We start from the raw sequence: 18,699 nt of genomic DNA, 5'->3' as shown, positions 1-18,699 counted from the left end.
CGCAGTGAGTCGGCCTGCCAGCGCGTTTCGCGAAACAAAGAGCCCAGCGCGGGGGCGTTCACCTGCTCCAACACAGGCACTGCGGGACCGGAGCGCTTTTCCAGCCCCGGCGCTTCCCCATGGCCGGTAAGAAGCCTCATTTTGAGACCTAACAGCCGTAATTAATGTGACTCTTGTCAACAAAAGATCCCTACTGCAATTAAGAGACCAGTGATAATAAACAAAGGACACCAAGGACAATTACTATCAAGATGTTTCTCACCTAAGTTAAAAGGACCTTTTGTTTTTCCTAGCAGAGACCGTGAAAGAGAAATCAGCGTAAGTGAATGCGTAGGTCAAATTTCGGCCGATTTGGCTTAGCATTCATTATGCTGTCTTAAAATCACCTGTATTAACAGAGACTTTAAACATCAGAAGCATAGACTTTAATCGGTGGAACATCAAACTCTGAAATTATATTTTGAAAAATTTAAAAATGTTAAAAATGTGTTAAAGTGGTTGTAGAAGTAAGATGTAATGAGTGTGTTTTTTGTATTTTTTTAAGCTGTGTTTAGATGTGATAAATGTAAAAGCAAGCACTGACTTCAAAATAATTTCTCCACAGGTATACCTTAAATAAACTCCTTATGTTTAAGTGCATTCAAGGATAAAAATGCTGCAGCAAATACATGAAGAAACTTGTTTTAGTTTAGTATTTTAGAATCAGGCCTGTAAGTAAGTTATAGTAAATGCTATATTCTATTTCTATAGTAAGTTTTATTTGTTGCTAAGTAGTTTAAGTTAAATTGTCTATTAAGTGCCATTAAATGTTAAGTACTGGTAAAGTTAAGTGTTTTTAAGTTTGATTTCTGTTGAGTTTAAGTGTTATTAAGTTTAAGTAAAGTTAGATTCTGTTAAGTTTAAATTATATTAAGTTTAAGTTATGTAGAATTTAAAGTCTGTTAAGTTTTGTTAAGTTTAAATATTTTAAGTATTTTAAGTCTAGGTGCTATTAGGTTTAAGTGATGTTAGATAGATTTATGCTTTTATGATAGGCGTTTATTTTATGACTTGTGTGTAAAGTGTTGTTGTGAACATCCGAGAAACTTTAGTTAAAAGAGACAATCAGAAGCATTTGTGAGTAAAGCCATTCCTGTTTGAAGTATATCTGCTGCTGTTTGAAAATAAAAAGCAAACTTACCAGACAATCAATGCAGGTAAAACCTGTGCACATGTTATTCCTTTAGCTTATTTTTGTAGGTTGTATTAGCACACCTGATGTTTGCTTGAGCCTTGTAGCACATAGAATCCTTTTTGTATCTGTTGTATAGCATATCCTATAAATAGTGATAGCCTTTTTAGTTTGTTTCCCTAGCTTAGATCCCTTATAAGAGAGAAACCTTGCTAGCTGAGAAGACTGTTTAGTTGTTAGAATTGCCTATTCTTGTGTTGCAAAGAGTGAGACACAGTTAGCCCATAGAATTTTGCTTTTTCCAAAAAATAAAAACAGGGGAAGTGTTGGGAAATTTAGTTGAATAGAGACTGGAAAAGTACAAAGCCGTGGCTAATTCCAAATCCTGCACCTGCGTTGATAGTGTGTCCTTGGGCCTAGCTGTAGTAGGATAACAAATAGTGAGAGACATGAGAAAAGAGAGATGTAACCCCTAAGGAATGAGGAAGAGTTCATGGTAGAGTTTAACCAATAGATTTCTTGGCTTACAGAATATTCATAAGCTTATTATTTGCTGTATAAGTGTTTGATGTTTTCTTCAATAAACTGGACCTGTGATGAACCATCTGGTGTCCTGGTCCCCTTCCTACGACAGTTAAGGGACAGCAGCACAAAGTTCCTTGGCAAGAGTCACACTGCTCCTGACTGGGCACTTCAGGCACAGCAAGGAAACAAAGCAACAACAAAACCAAACAGAATCCAGGCAATCAAACCAGAAATGAACTGAGGACTGTTCCTGGGCATGTATGTGACACAAGGACAGTGAGGGCTAGGATAAAAGGAATAAAGAGATAAAAGATTAACAGAGCTCAAATCTAAGAGGACTGAATTTGTACCTTAACCTTAACTGATACCTTCAACTTCACAATTTAGCAAAAGAACAGATCTTAACAATATTTAACCTTACTTAAAACCTATGACTTTGCAATTTAACAGAGGAGTAACATTCAACAATTTTCAACACAACTTATAACTTATAATAAATGTAACACTTAGCAAAAGAACAACTCTTAGCAGAATTTAACTTAGCTTAGACCTTATGACTTAACCTTTCTTACAGGCCTGACTGACTCAGCTATCCCAGGCACTCCAACTCCTCAGGCAGCAGCATTTCTGCCACATTTCCCCAGCACAGGCACTCCTGTGTGCACACAGACACAAAGAGTCAGTGCAAGGCACCTGTGAGAAATTCCCCTGAGGGCAGGAAAGAATCACTGTGCATGCTTTGGCATCTCCCCAGCAGGTGAAGGGTTGAGCCTGGAGGAGTGGGGGGATCGGCCCAGGCTCTGTGGTTGTTCAGGATCCCCGAGTGCAGCAAACGGGAGAGTTCCCAGGTGGGAGAGGCCCCACTCAGAGGGAGTCGCTGGCCCAGGAGAGCTCCAAGGGCTCGTTTTGGAGCGCTGTGTGCAGGGCCCCAAGAGAGGGACTTCAGTCCCAGCAATGGTTCATCCTGGCCACACTTGGCATCAACAGCTTTCTTTGGCAGTGTGAGAACAGGGATCTTGTGCCGCTGAGGGAACAAAAACAGCTTCCAGGGCTGCTCCTCCAGAAGCCAGGAGCTGGTTGGGAAGCAGCAGTGCCTGGAGCAGACAGTGTTGTGATGAGCTGCAGACGAGCTGAGCCCAGGGGCTGTTGGCCAAGGCCGAGGCCCAAGGAGCATTTCTCAGCTGGCAGGGCGGCCTGAGAAGGGGAGGGGGCAAACACAGCAGCACAGGGACATGGAACCAAGGGACCATTGTGACACTGTGGGGCCCTTTGAGACCAAGGCACCATTGTGACACTGTGGGGCCCTGTGAGACCAAGGGGCCAGTGTGACACTGTGGGGCCTCATGCAGTCATGGAGAGCACTGTGACATTGCTGGGCCACATGGAACCAAGGGGACCATGCTGACACTGTGTGGCTCCACGGAATGCAGGGATCATTGTGACACTGAGAGGCCCCATCAAGCCAAGGGTCCATTGTGACGCTGTGGGGCCTCCTGAAACCATGGAGACCATTGTGACACTTTGGGGTGTCATGGAACCAAGAGGCCATTGTGACACTGCGAGACCCTATGGTCTCACAATGGTAAAAAAGGTCCCTTGTGACATTGCACGGCCTCATGGAACAATGGAGAGCATTAGGAGACTTCACAGCCTCATGGAACCAAAGAGACCATTGTGACAGTAGAGGACACCAGTGAATCAAGAATAACGTTGTGACACTGTGGGGCACCATGAAACCAAGGGGCCATTGTGACACTGTGGGGACTCATGGAATAATGGAGGCCATTGTGACACTATGACGCCCCATGGAATAAACAACGCATTGTGACACTCTGAAGCCTCATGGAACCAGTGAGACCATTGTGACCTTGGGGGTTCCTACAGAACCAAGAGGACCCTTCTGATACTGTGGGGACTTGTGAAACCAAGAGGCCTTTGTGACACTGCAGGGCTGCATGGAACCAAAGATCCATTGCAACATTGCAAGGCCTTGTGTCATCAGTGGTCCATTGGGACTCTGTGGAGCCAAAGGAGACCATTGTGACACTGCAAACCCCTTGGATCTAAAGGTCCATTATGACATTGCAGGCCTCATGGAACAGAGGAGTCACATGACACAGTGGGGCCTGAGGAACCGCAGAGACACTTGTGACACTGCAAGGTCTCATGGAACCAAGGGAACATGGAACAGGTCTGGCTAGTTTGGTCTCACAGGGGCTGCCTGAAAGCTGAACTTGGCATGCTGAGGGTCTGTTCTCATCTGCTATTCAAACAATGGAGCTCTGGTCTTTCCTTCCTATGGAAAAGATCTCTCCTCCTCCCCCAGGCATCCATGGACAGAATTGGGATTTCACCTCCAAATTTCCTTATATCCAGAGATTGTTCACATAGGAATATTGCCAGGACAAGTCTGGCTTGCAGTGGTTCCATGAGAGTCACTTCCCATCTGTCCCCAAAACACTGAAGAAGGCTCCGTGCTCTCCTTCCTATGGGAAAAAACTGTCCTGATTCTCCAGGCACCCATGGCTGAGACTGGGCTTCCACCTCCGAAATTCCCTAAATCCAGACTGCTCCCAGACAAAATCTGCCATTCCAGACAGATCTGGCTGGCCTTGGTCTAGTGAGGCTCTCACCTGCCTTCCAAACACTGGGGTCTGTGCTTTTCTTCCTATGGAAAAGAACTTTCCTTCTCATCCATGGTGCCCATGGCCAGAATTGGAATTTCACCTCCAATATTGCCTTACTGTGAGAGACTGGAGGAGATTGTTGGCTCAAAACATTCTGTGTGGGAGAGGAAGGTGCAGGTCCAGCCCTGCCCTGCCCTGGAAGTCCAGCACTGCCCTGCCCTGGAACCCCAATGCCCCCAGAGCCTCTATCCCAGCCCAGCAGTGTCTGCCAGTCCCTGGCACAGCACAGGCAATGCTCCACAGCCACCTCTGCAGCCCCCAGCCCAGCTCCTGAGGGACCAAGTGAGCCCAGGTCCCACCTGGGGGAAGGGCCCAGGAAGATCAAGGGGTATTGAAGGCTGACCACAAGGCAAGCACACATCTTGACCCTACCTCCTCTTGGAATTTCCATCTGAACAACACTGGAATCCAGGTGTTGGCAGCTGTGTTTGTGCTTCTCTGGATCTTTTATGTTTGTCTCTCTTTCTGTGTCTTCTTCTTCTGTTTCTGTGCTCCTACAAATTTTGATTAACATTATATTGAACAGGCTTAGAGTTTGTGAAGTTGAATGGGCCAAGTCAATATTTTGAGTGGTGTTTTTTGTTGATTGTATGTCTGTTGTAGTTTTACATGAGAAGAATTTTTATAAGCAATACAAAACTTTTTGTGTAACTGACAATCTGTTAAACCACTACAATATTGAACACACCTCTGTGAAACACGTATGTTAAAGATGAAAAAATCCTGGAATGTCCTCTTTCTTTTCCAGTCAACAAAGAAGCAGCAGGCCCTGGCCCTGGCCCCCATCTCAACCAAACCAAACCAAACCAAACCAAACCAAACCAAGCAACCCTGCAGTGGGCTGAGCCCCTTCCCCCCTCCCCAGGCTGCCCCCTCCCCATCAGCCCCATTCTAACCAAACCAAACCCCAACAACTACCAAACAGGAAAAGAAAAGAGGCTACAAAACCCCTACCAAAACAAAGCTAGCCACAGCTTTTAAAACCTTACCATCAAGTCCCCTCCCCCCAACACAATTCAAACCAAAAACCCCTACAACCTACAACCCATACAAAATAGCCCTACAACTAAAAAACGCAAAAAAAGCCAAGAACAAACCATAAATCCAGTCTTAACAAACCCAACCACATCTTCCACCACAAGTTACTGGCAGGTCGGGTGTTAGTCCTTTCAACACTTCCATCCCCCTTTGAGTATAAGAAAAAAACAAAATACAAGCATTTAAAGAAAACAATAAAAAAACCATCAAAGTCAGTAAAGAAGAAATTAAATCCAAAAAAAAAAGAAAAATTACCTTAATGTTAAAACTAAAATCCTCTTATAAACTATAAAGAAAAAGCTCTTGCTTCAAAACACAAAAGCCTGTTAAAAAATTCAAATTAATATTAAACAAAAACATCCATACTAAAGTAATTAAATATTAAAATACCCATAATTTCAATACAAGTTTAAACAGGGACAAAAAAATCCACTATCCCCTAAGATGAGATCTCTATTCCCAGAGTTAAAAACAATTTTAAAAGTAAATAGTAAAAATTTTTACCTTTAAAGAACTCATCTTTACAATAATACCCCAGAAGTTGACATGGCCCATCAACAAACTGTAAAAAAGCTTGTAGCAATAAAACCAACTTCACAATAACTAAGCTCCCCAGACAACTGTTATCCATGACAAACTTAAGAACCACAAAAAACCTATTTTTGACTCTTGTAAAAAAATCTCCATAAGCTTAACAACCAGAACTTCTCTCCCAAAGAAATCTAAAAAAAAGACTTTTCTGGAAATAGTAAACTAACTAGAAATTTTAGGTTTAGTTTCTTCATATTGTCAGTAAAAAGTTGTAATGAAAAAAAAGTGTACTAAAGAGTTTATTTTAATTCTTACGACTTTTTCTTTTTTAATTTACTTTTAATAACATGTTCTTTATACTCTTTTAAAATTTTAGGCCAACTTTACCTTTCTTGTAATCCTATCTCACAACAAAATAAATACATAAATAATTAACAGACACTAAAACCCACCACACTCATCAATCCATTAATTAATAAATCTCAAGATTAGAAAAATCTTAAATTAACCAACCAAAACCACTACAAAGCCATAATAAACCTTATGCCAAAGTTTCTCTGATTTTCTACAGCTCCCAGTAAAGGCTGTTTAGTTGTTTTAAGCTCCTAAGGATCTCTTCGGGTATTTCTCCAGTGCATCCAACTCAGAGGACACAAACAGCTTTAATTCCTTGTAAATGTCTCCTTGAGAGAGTTGTTTGGGGGATGGGAGTCAGGGCTTGTCTGTCCTGCTTGGCACAGCCCAGGCAGGGCTTTCCCAGCCACATTCCACACTCCATTTCCCAGCTGGAGCCGCTGGTGCCTCTGAGTTGTGCTGCCCCAGCCCCAGGGACGCTCTCCTTGTCTGCCCATTCCCCCACGGTCTCTGGGCAGGGATGGCCTCAGTGGGGGCTGCTGACATCCTCAGAAACTTGGAGGCTGCTGCTGAATTTTCCTGCTGCAGAGGCTTGTTCAGCCTTCAGCTCTTCAGTGCAGGAATTCAGTCTCCCAGGGCTCATTAACATTCAGAACACCTTAACAAGCCAAGCCTCTGGGAACAATTTGATTTTAATTTTCAAATCTTTTGTGGTTAATTAGACGAATTCCAGTAGTGTATTCAAGTTGAATAGATTCTATTTAAAAAGACAGTGAGAAAAGATTTCTTAGGTCAAATTTAGGGTTTTCTTCCCTGTCAATTTATTGATCCGTGCAATCTCCAATTGACACTGAATCCAAGTACCTCCTCTGCCTGTTCTCGGCTGTTATCCCGGCCTGGTTAGGCTCAGGAGGGCCTTGAGGCAGCCCACACTTGAAAGGACGAAAGCAGTCTTCAGGTTTTTCAGTTCTTCAGTATTGTTTATTAATTCTTATCTACAATGTTGTCTCCCGGCCTGACAGAGGTCCACACAGCAAGTCAGCCATGGGCACACTGACCTCCCTCTGGGTGATCGTCTATTTTTATACTAAAAACTGCGTGTAAGATATTTACCTTTTCCTCCCAATACCTTTCACTCTTATTGACAAGTGCAGATTCAGTAAGAACCAATCTCAAAATGCCACCATCACCAGCAAAGATGGATGACAAGAAGAAGAAGAAGAAGGAGGACAGGACATGTCCTAACTCCTCCATCTTGTGTCCTAAAAACCCCCTGTACCGAGATTCTAAAACCTGTGTTTTCACTCTATAATTAATCTATCCCTTCACCACTTATCCCCGTGCGATCCTCTCATCCTCATACAGGTGCCGCATCCCGTGCAGGATCAACGTCTAGCCACCAAGCACTTCTGGCAATGTTCCAGGACTTCCGAGCCCCCCAAGGGTTGTCTCGGCAACTCTGGACATCAGGAGTGATGTGCGGAGTTCCCACACTCCTCATTCAGTTTGAATAGATATGAAAATCAAGACCCTTCATGGCTGACAATCCATCACACTCTGTCCCCACCCCCACCCACCATTTCCTCCATCCAAGCTGTGGCACTCAGAGCATCCTTGTGCAAATCTGAGCTCCCTCCAGCCCAGGCTGCACCTGCAGCTTTCAGCTTCTTGGCTCCAACTCCCACCAGCTTTCCTTGGAGAAGGAGCTGCCTGAAACACAGAGGGATGTTCATTTTTTGCCAGCCAACAAAGCCAAGGGAAGGTACAGCTCCATCAAATGCAAAAATCATTCTTCTCCCTGGCTCTACCCAGCACTTGATCCCCACAGCCTGTCCTGTTTCCTTTATGCCTGCATTGCCAGGGACTTTCTGGGGCAAGGGAGCTCTGCTCTGAATATGGAGGGAGGTCCAAGTGCAGCCACTGGAGATGGAGCCACAACTCATCAGGTTTGTGTCCTTTGAGGGACCAGGAACTGGTGAGACTCAGAGGCACACAAAGTTTCTCTTCATGGCCAACAGACCACTGTTGAACAGGACACAATTTAATAACAATCACACTCTTCCCTGAGCCATGTACAACGTCCCAGCAGTGTCTGATGAGTTCTCCATCTGCAAGTGATTTCCACACTAAAATTAATTTCAGACAAATGGCGTTTTGTGATAAGTATAAACACTAATAGGTTCTTGTATCAGGATGCTCATTCTGGACTGGGGGCAAAACAGCTCCAACAAGTCCTGATTTGCAAAGCTGTCAGTGGTGGATGGAGAAGGGAGGTCAGGCTGCTCTTGGTGTTGAGGAAATGCTGAAACCAGCCTGACTCATTTCATCTCCTCCTGTCCTGGCTGATCTCCCCTCTTTGGCTTTTGTCTCCCCCCAGGCCCCCCGGTGAAGAGCCTGGCTCTGTGTTCTCCATCCCCTCCTCACTGGCACTGCCAGGCTGGCATGAGGAGCCCCTCAGCCTTCCCTGCTCCAGGCTGGACAAGCCCAGCTCCCTCAGCCTCTGCTCACAGCTCAAGGGCTCCAGCCCCAACTTGGAGGCCCTTCCCAGACCCTGCTCCAGCTGCCAGACATCTTTCCTGCCCTGGGGAACCCAAACCAGGCCACAGTTAGACGAATTCCAGTAGTGTATTCAAGTTGAATAGATTCCATTTAAAAAGAGAGTGAGAAAAGTTTTCTTAGGTCAAATTTAGGGCTTTCTATTCCCAATTTTTATGTCACAATTACATACCTATTGTGATTTAGTTATTCTCAGGATGTATACCAGAAAGGAGTACCTCCAGATGCTGGTGGTTCAGTTTCTGAATGAAGGAAGAAATCTCCCAGATGGTGTGGTCCAGCTCTCCAGATGTGGGTCCACCTTTGATTGCAAGGACTATAAATCTCATAGCAGTGATGTCCAGCTTCCCTTGGCTATTAATCCTTGAGTCGATGTTCATCTTCCTTTCTCAGGCTGCTTTTCACTGTTTTGTTAAGGTGTGAGATAAGCATGTTTCATTTTATATATTCTAAAGGTATAGTTTCAAAGATCCTTACTACAAGCAATATTCTAAATTATACTTCAAATGTTATTATTGCAAAACTCTTTAAGGCTTAGCTACAAGCAGAAAGTTCCTGTCAAAAAGCAACATCCTTAACGCTTTAATTCAAATGCTCCTAAATCAACTTAACACTTATAAAGGTTAATTAAGAACAAAGGAGAGGTTCAAAGGACTTCTTCCATGCTTTACTTTCCTCAGTAATTATTACAATTTGCCTTTATAACTGTCCCATGGTCGGTTTCCACACATATTACAATCACAAATACACACGTTGCCTGTATGTACCTGACACGAAACACAGCTTTGTATTTTACAGGGGGGCACAGGGATGGCTCCTGTGAGAAGATGCTGGAAGCTTCCACCATGTCTGGCAAAGCCAATTCCTGGTGGCTTCAAAGATGGACCTGCTGCTGGCAAAGGCTGGGCCAGTTACAAATGGTGGCAATGCCTCTGTGATAACAGATTGAAAAAGAAATCAAAATAGAGATTGTGGCACAGATTTAAGTCCAGCCAGAGGAGATCAGAGGGAGAACATGTGAGAAGAACAACTCTGCAGACATCAAGGTCAGTGCAGAAGGAGGGCCAGGAGGTGCTCTAGGCCCTGGAGACCCAGGCACCCTCTTGGAGAGCCATGGAGAGAGGGGCCCTGCTCCCAGGCTGGAGTAGCCTGTCCCTGGAGGAATGCACCCCCTGGAAGAGTGACCCATGCTGCAGCAGTTTGGGAAGGACTGTTGTCCCTGGCATGGACTCACACTGCAGCAGTTTGCAGAGGGCTGTTGCCCCTGAGAAGCTCCTGCAGAACTGTCTCCCTTGGGAGGGACCCACGGTGCAGCAGGGGAGCCACTCCTCTCCCTGAGCAGGGGCAGAAGCCATGGGTGATGAACTGACCATAACCCCCATTCCCTGTCTCCCTGCACTGCTGGGGTGGGAAGTAGAGCTGGAAGGAGAGAGGGAAGGGGCTTCTTTTATTTCCCCTTTTCCTGCTCTGACTTTGTTAGTAATAAATGAATTTCACATCTCTAAGCTAAGCCTGTTTTTCCCAGGACAGTATTTGATGAGTGATCTCACCCAGTCCTTATCTCAACTCATGAACCCTTTATTAAATTCTCTTTGTCCAGCTGCAGAGGGAGTGAGTGAGCAGCCCCCATGGATGCCTGGCATTTGGCCTGGGTCAACCCATGACACCTTGGTACCACAGGGTCACAATGGACCCTTGGTTCTACGGGGTCTCATCGGTTCCATCTGGCCCTGCAGGGCCACTTCATTCAACAAGGCCCCAAAGTTTCACAGTGGTCTCCAGGATTCCATGGGGCCCTGCAATGTCAAAATGGACCTTTGGATCCATGGGGGCCCACAGTGTCACAATTGGCTCTTTTGGTTCTCCAGCTCCACAATGGCCTCTCGGTTCCATGTGTCCTGCACTGTTCCATGAATCCTTAGTTCCATGGGGTCCTGTAGGGTCACAATGGTCTCCTTGGTTTTGTGGTGCCACAGTTGCCATAATTTCCATGGCATCACAACTGCCCTTGGATCCCAAGAGGCCCCAGAGTGTGACAATGGCCCCTTGCTTCCATCAGGCCCTGTAGTGTCACAATGGTGTCCATGATTCCATCAGGCCCTGCAGTGTCACCGTGGACAGTTGGTTCAGAGACACTCCACGATGTTACCACGGCCCCCTGGTTCCACAGAGCCCCACTGTGTCACTGTGGTCCCTTTGGTTCCAAGGCTCAGAAGTGCCAGAATGACCCTTTGGTTCCATCAGGCCTTGAAGTTTCAAAATGGTCTCCATGGCTTCATGAGCATCCCCTGTGTCACAAGAGACTCTTGGTTCCCTGAAATTCTTCAGGGTCACAATGGGCCCTTGGTTCCATGAGGTTTGGTAGAGACCAGGTTGACTCCTTGGTTCCATGAAGCCTGGCTGTGTCACAATGCCCATGGTTCCATGAGTGTCCATGGTGTCACCATGGTCTCCTTGGATCCCCAGTATCACCATGGTCTCCTTGGATCCCCAGTATCACTCTGGTCTCCTTGGTACCATCCAGGCCTTGTAACAAGAGACAGGGAGACATTTTGTGCCTTAGATGAAAGGCTGCAGAATTCATGGTTGTGAGGCTGTGTCACTGACAAGAAACATAAACCCCCTGAATCTGAACGCCAAATATCATCTCGATTACCTTCAATCCCAGCCTCACCAGAGGTAGAAAATACAAACAGAGATTCCACAGTAAATCAAAAACAGGGACCATATTTGGAATGCAGGCAAAATGCATTCAAGTGCATTCAAATGCACTCGATATGATGGGGAGGTGATAATACCCTATTCCAAGAGTGAACCCTAGGAAGATCTGACTATTGAAGGAACTACAGAGAGCCACAATATAAGAAAAGCGGGCAGCAAAGGTAATTCTGAGATAGGGAGACCAGAAAGCAAGAGCAGATGAACCAGCACAGTCGCCACCATGAAGATCACGTTCACACGCTGTGGGCAGCAACCCCATCAGGCCGTGTCACGATCCCCTGGTACAAGGGGGGTCACGATGGTTCGTTTCAGTGATCTCAGAGTGCAAAGACACACAGCAGGGGACTTTCAGTATTAACCAAAACAAATGCACCTTTTATTGAGTGCCCACAGCAGATGCAGCACAAGGATTAGAAAGGAGATAAAGGACAGAGAGACAGAGAAAAGGAGGGGGGGGATAGCTATCAACAGAGAGATGAAATCCTCGTGCTCTGGCCAATAGATCTTTCTGGTCACATCGGGGACAGTCTCAAAGTCTTTGGTTAACTCAAGGCTCTTTTATAATCTGCCGCCGGGAGGGGAGCAGGACGGCACATGGAGGGAACAGTGGAGAATAAATCCATTGAGAACAGGTACAGACAGTTCAGTTCTGAACAGCACAAACCGGTGCCAGCAGTGACCGGGGCCCATTGTTTCAGGACTGGTGCCTATGGGAAACCTCCCGCTTCCCATGGGACACATCCCACTCCAGTCAGGCCAACACCCCTGGGTTAGAATTTGAAGGGTCTCAGTCTCAGTCCTTGGGGAGGGCTTCAATCTCCATCCTTGACGGCAGCTGTGAGGCAGATGAGGGATCTTTGGACCATCTCTAACAGACTGACATCCCAAAACATAAAAATAATTATGCATTTCCCCTTAAAAAAAACTACTTAATTGATAAAATTATAATTATTTTACTTATTTATAATAGTATAATTCTATAGTTGTAATACCAAATTTTATAATTAATATTATAAAGTCCATACCTTTTTATCAAGCAAAAAATTTATTGGTCATTGTTTCTAAGTAACACAATTCCCTTCATAAATTAATTGAGCAGTGTGGCTATTGATTTTTCCTTCTTTATGCTAATCACTCCTATTTTAAATCCTTTTGTTATCTTTTATATCATTTTAACAGGCAGGGTAAAAGAAGCCACTTTGGGGTCCCTGGTGACATTTCTGGGGCACATTTGGGGCAGTTCTGGGTCTGCCACCAGTTTTAAGAAGCAGAAAAACTAAGATTAGTATTAACACCCATGAGACATATGCAAAAAGTCCCCGTATTGAGTGGGACAGAAGAGGAAGAGCTCCTCAAAACAAGAGAGAAGAAAGATAATGAAGGGAAGTGGAGATTAGCAGATGGGAGGCAAATGTTGAATAAACCCTTTGCCAGGAAAACGCTAGAAGGCATACATGGAACAACACATTGGAGTACAGAAGCGCTAAGAGATCAGTTTCTGAGAGACTGGGGATGCATAGGAATTTTCAGAATAGCTAAGCAAGTAACTGATCAGTGTGTGATAATCAACAAGTGAATTAGAAAATCATGAGGAAAACACCCAGAGGAGGGTGAGAACTGCCTTACAGCCCTTTCAAAACATCCAAGTAGACTTTACTGAGCTTCCCCAGGTACAACGGGAAAAGTTTTTGCCAGTGATAGTAGATCACGCGACTCATTGGGTAGAAGTGGTAGCCACTGTGAAAGCCAATGCCAGTGTTGTGAGGAAAACACTTCTAGAATCAATCATTCCCCAATATGGGATGGCAAACAGGATTGATTCAGACCGGGGAACTAATTTCATATCTACGATATTGCAAAAAGTTGTTCAGGCCTTGGAAGAAAATTAGGAATTACACACTCCACGGCATCCACAGAGCTCCGGTTGGGTTGAGAGAATGAATCAAACTCTTAAAAGAACTCTAGTTAAGCTAATGATCGAAACCCAAATGTCATGGATAAAATGTCTCCCTTTGACCATATTAAGAATTAGAAGCCAACCCCAGTCAGATCTGGGGGTGTCACCCTATGAAATGATGTTTGGGTTTCCCTTCCTGACCTCACCCCAGAAGGTTGCCATCTATAAGGAAAGGGAAGCCAACGCCAAGAAATAAGTGATGTCTATAGCACAAACCTTAGAAGGACTAAGACATAAAGGGACAATTCCTCAAACTACCACCCTGGATTTCAGAATCCATAATATTAATCCTGGGGATTGGGTGATGATTAAGCCATGGAGAGATAAGCCTCTAACGCCTCAGTGGGAAGGTCCCTTTCAGGTACTGCTCACCACCAAATTGGCCACGCAAACTGCAGAGCGGGGATGGACTCATGCCAACAGAGTCAAAGGCCCAGTACAAGAACCCAAAGAGTGGAGTATAACATCCAGGCTGGGTGAAACAAGATTGACTTTCAAGCAGAGACTGAAAGACAACCAGAAAAAAACACCAAGACACCCAAAAAGTAGAGTTAAGCTTCCACCAAACAGCTCGAGAACTGTCTTCCTGTTTCAGTGGGTGAGAATTATGAGCATCTGTTGAGAAGTACACAAAGGACTGTAAAACATAATGGGGCAGCATCCTTAAGAAGTAAGACAAGGAATAGAGGGCAGAGATCAGGTTAGCCCCTTTGTTCACTACCAAGAAGGCTCCATAGCCCTGCTGTGGTAGGAACCCCTAAGGCATGGTAAGAAAGGGACTAAAGGCCATACCAGACCTCTATCATTGCTCGGTTGCCTTTTAATTCAACAGGGACTGGAGGGCAGGACCAAGTTGGCCTCTGTACTCACCCCGAAGATACACTGACTATGGGTAGCAGCCACATAGGCACGGCAGATGGGAGTCAAAGCCATACTGGACCTCTGTGATGCCCTTTTGTCCATTCCAAATAAGTGTGTCTAAGGAAAACCTGAGATTTTTTCTGCTGTTCCCACTGTCCTTGCCCACATCAACAGATGCTGGTATGACTCATTCAAGAGAGAGAGAAAGTTTTTACCTAATTGTTCAAGCATAAGGACTTACAGAAAAAGAAAAGGGGAGCTTGTTATAGATGAGTAATTCTATGGTTGACTATCATAATTAAGGGGAAATATTAAATATATGTTAAGAAAAGTTTTTTCGATGTATAGTTATCCTTCCCCTCCCCCTTGCATTGTTATCACAGGATGGCCTCAGTAGTTGGGGCATTTGGGAAGGTTGGCTTGTTACTATGGCAGCCCCTGGCCTCCAATCAAGATGTTAGACAGTGATCTCCACCACTGGACAGTGAAGAAGGAGTCGATTGAAAAGACCTTGGGAGGGGCCAGAGGTGTAAAAGACAGAACATCCATTTTGTAGATGAGCACACAGTGACTGAATCCTTTGCTCCTGGTGCTGTATTCTTTTCTTTATTCAGTCTTCTGTTGTATTTTGATATGGCCTTAATAAACCATTTAAAATATTTGAAATTAAAAATTGTTTCTCACATGGGGTTGGGGAATGTAGGGCAAGGTTGTCCACACTGGGTCAGCTCCAAGGTACAACTTCCCTGACATGGCCAGACCAACTTAGGAGAGACCCTGGATCAATATCAATCACAGAATGCTGCAATCACCTCTTGTAGAGTAAGAACAGCAATAAAAGACACCCTTTAAGACAGGAATACATATTTTGTAGAAGCTATTTAAAATAATTCTCCATAACTGTAAAAGGAATACTTCCTAAAGAACTGCTCCAGACCAGAGAGAAATCAAGGCAGAGCCATGGTTTGTCAGCACAGGCTCGATCCTAATGAGCCCTGTGGTGCATTTGGAGCTGAGCCCTTGAACATCAGGGCTTGAGAGGAGATTGCACAAACCTTTCCAGGAGTCAAAGTCAGAGAAAAACCCCAAAGTGTCTCAAAGCATGAATGGGTCTCATTGAGGTCCATCCCCAACAGAGGCTGCTCATGGACTCATTGGAGGAGAGAACTGGAGGCTAGGATGGCAAAAAAATTCTCTGAGAAATTCAGTGTAGAAAGGAAAAATCCATACTACCTTAAAAACCCTGAGTATCTCAAAGCATTAATGAGCCCCACTGAGTGTCAGTACAAAGCCCTCAAGGGACTGGTTAAAGCAGGTAATTGGGGCCATGATTGCACAAACCTCTCACAGAGTCTGTATCAAAAGGGAAACAGAAAGTACCTTAAAATAACTGAAGTACCTTGAAGTATTAATGAGCCCCACTGAGTGTTGTTACTGCCAAAGCCTCTGCAGGGACTAATTACAGCAGATAATTGCAGGCCAGGATTACACAAACCTCTCAGAGACTATAAGGCAAAAGCAAAACCCAAAGTCCTTTGTAAAATCTGCAGTCCCTGCAGGGAGCATGAAGGAGCCCCCAGGGCCATTGCTGAGCAAGGCTCCCCAGGGACTCCTTCCAGCAGATCCTTGAGGCCACTGGGATGTGGGCTAGGGGGAGATGCTGAGGGCAGGACAAGGGGCTGACAGTGCCCAGCCTGGCTGGGGCAGTGCCAGGAAGCCCCAGGGCCTCAGGATAAGGTGTCTCCTCACAGCCCTTGGTAGCACAGACCCTGCTGTGCCCCAGGGCACCAAGACTTGGCTTCTCTTTTTCCCCACCTCTCATCACTGCCTTAAGTTTTCTGCTCTGCCTGGGGCCTGGGGACACTTTCTCCGTTCTGTCCCTCAGAGGAACCCATTAAAAGTCCAAGAAACTTCGGAGTTGGATTCTGACTTGGAGCTCTGGAGAGGTTTCTTCAGCTCCCTCTCAGGGACTGATGTGCAGGGCCTGAGCACAAAGCCCCAGAGGCTCATTAAAGTCCTTGTGCTGTGTCTCTGCTGCTCATCTGGGCTGGGCTCCCAGCACAGAGGCAGCTCCTGGTAAGCAAGAAGAGATTCAAAAGCACATTTCTCTTGATGAGCACCTCTTCTGCCAGCCCAGCAGGGCTGGGGCACTGCCTGCAGCCACTCTGGGCAAGCACAGAGGCACAGAGAGCTTCAATCAGTCAGGGCTGGGAAGGGGCTGAGAAGTGCCTGGGGCAGAATCAATGCCAGCCCTTGGCACAGGAACCTCTGGCTGCAGGACAATGCAGCTGCAGCTCCTGGAGGCATCTCCTCAAGCTGGAACATCCCAATGCCTACAGACTCTGTGACTACAACTCTGCATATTTCTGGTGCAGGGGAGGTGAAATGCTCTTGAATCTCTGACATGCTGATGGTTTCTGATCCGTCATAGAATATTTCCAAGACAAGGACTTTGTGAAAAATGAGGTAATTTCCTAAGACATTGTATTCCGTTTCCTAATATTGGACAATGGCAGGGAGGGGGAGATAAATATTTAAGGTTATTATTAATTATTTATTATTAATTTTGACAAGTGCCAGAGACAATGCAAACTATACTTTTTAGTGATCAGTAGGAGATATCTAATTTTCTTTCAGCCACTCTTCCCATGGACAGCACCAGCATCGCCTTTGCTGGACCCCTCAGGCTCAGGCTGAGCTGTCCTTTCTCTAAGCTGCAAACAGAACATGCCCCCAGCCAGTGCCCTGCAAAGAGGAAAGGTTCTGTCAGGCCAGGGAGAGTGCCCAGAAATTTGGGGTCTGTGAGTGCTGACAGGGAGAGATCAGGCACTGGGAAACACCTGCAGGAGGAAAATCCCCAGGAGGCAGAGAGAAGATCAGGCAAGGAGAGAAAACAAAACCCAGAAATGCTGTGGCAGGGAGCGTTTAGAGATGTCCACAGGATCCCCTCCAGTGCATCCCCTCCCTCTGAACAAGCCCCCTCCCTCCTGTGCCCCCTGCAAGCCTCTGCCCTCAGGGCCGGGGCGCCAAGGCATGCAGCCCCTCCTGTGCAGGCAGAGCTGCAGCAGAGCCGTGGGGCAGCTCTGCAGCCCTGGGCCCAGTTCCCTCTGCAGAGCACAGGACTGGGAGCAGCTGCCCGGCCCTGGGGGCTCTGCCAGGGGGCACAGCAGGCTCAGGGTGATGCTGTCCCCAGTGCCCGGCTCTGGGTCATGCTGTCAGTGCAGCCAGGGAAGGAGCTGCATCTCCCTCAATCCAATGCCATCACAAGGACACTTGGAAGTCCCTCTGAGATTTCAGTCCAAGCTTGGAGCTTCAATGCTCCAAGCAGGGTGCAAACCTGCCCCGTAACATCTCTGGGTTATAGGATTGATGGGGAAATGCAGAGGTGTTCTGACACTGAAATGATGCAGGGTTGTTGAAATGAGCAATGTGAGTCCTTGTCTACAAATGTGGAGCTGGGCTGTGGTGCATCCATCTGCTCTCTGGAGTACCTGCGGAATTTTAAGGAAAATGTGGGAGTGTGGACATTCTCCATTTGAGAACAGTGAAAGCCCAGACAAACTCCAAACAGAATGAAGGGACAGACCATCTCCACCCCCCATCTCCACTTTCTCTGCTCTCCCAGAGGGCCTCAGAAATGCTGAGGGTTTCTTATATGCAGGAGCAGCAGCAGAGATATGGGGGAGCATATATAGAAAACCTCCTAACGAAAAAAACTAAAGACACTGTCTGTGTATTACAGAGGATGGTGTATGGGAATTGGCTTTGATTTTGGATACAGGGATCTCCTCTAACCCTTCACTATCCTTTTCCCATGAACAGGTCCCCATGGCCAGGCACAGCAAATGTCCAACAGCAGCTCCATCAGCCACTTCCTCCTGCTGGCATTGGCAGACACGCGGCAGCTGCAGCTCCTGCACTTCTGCCTCTTGCTGGGCATCTCCCTGGCTGCCCTCCTGGGCAACGGCCTCATCATCAGTGCCGTAGCCTGTGACCACCACCTGCACACGCCCATGTTCTTCTTCCTGCTCAACCTGGCCCTCAGTGACCTGGGCTCCATCTGCACCACTGTCCCCAAAGCCATGCACAATTCCCTCTGGGACACCAGGGACATCTCCTATACAGGATGTGCTGCTCAGCTCTTTTTCTTTCTGTTCTTCATCTCAGCAGAGCTTTTCCTCCTGATCATCATGTGCTACGACCGCTACGTGTCCATCTGCAAACCCCTGCACTACGGGACCCTCCTGGGCAGCAGAGCTTGTTCCCACATGGCAGCAGCTGCCTGGGCCAGTGCCTTT

The sequence above is a fragment of the Melospiza melodia genome, unplaced genomic scaffold, assembly GCF_035770615.1.
Source record: "Melospiza melodia melodia isolate bMelMel2 unplaced genomic scaffold, bMelMel2.pri scaffold_48, whole genome shotgun sequence".
NCBI classification, from domain to species: Eukaryota; Metazoa; Chordata; class Aves; order Passeriformes; family Passerellidae; genus Melospiza; species Melospiza melodia.
This window is presented reverse-complemented; position numbering follows the sequence as displayed.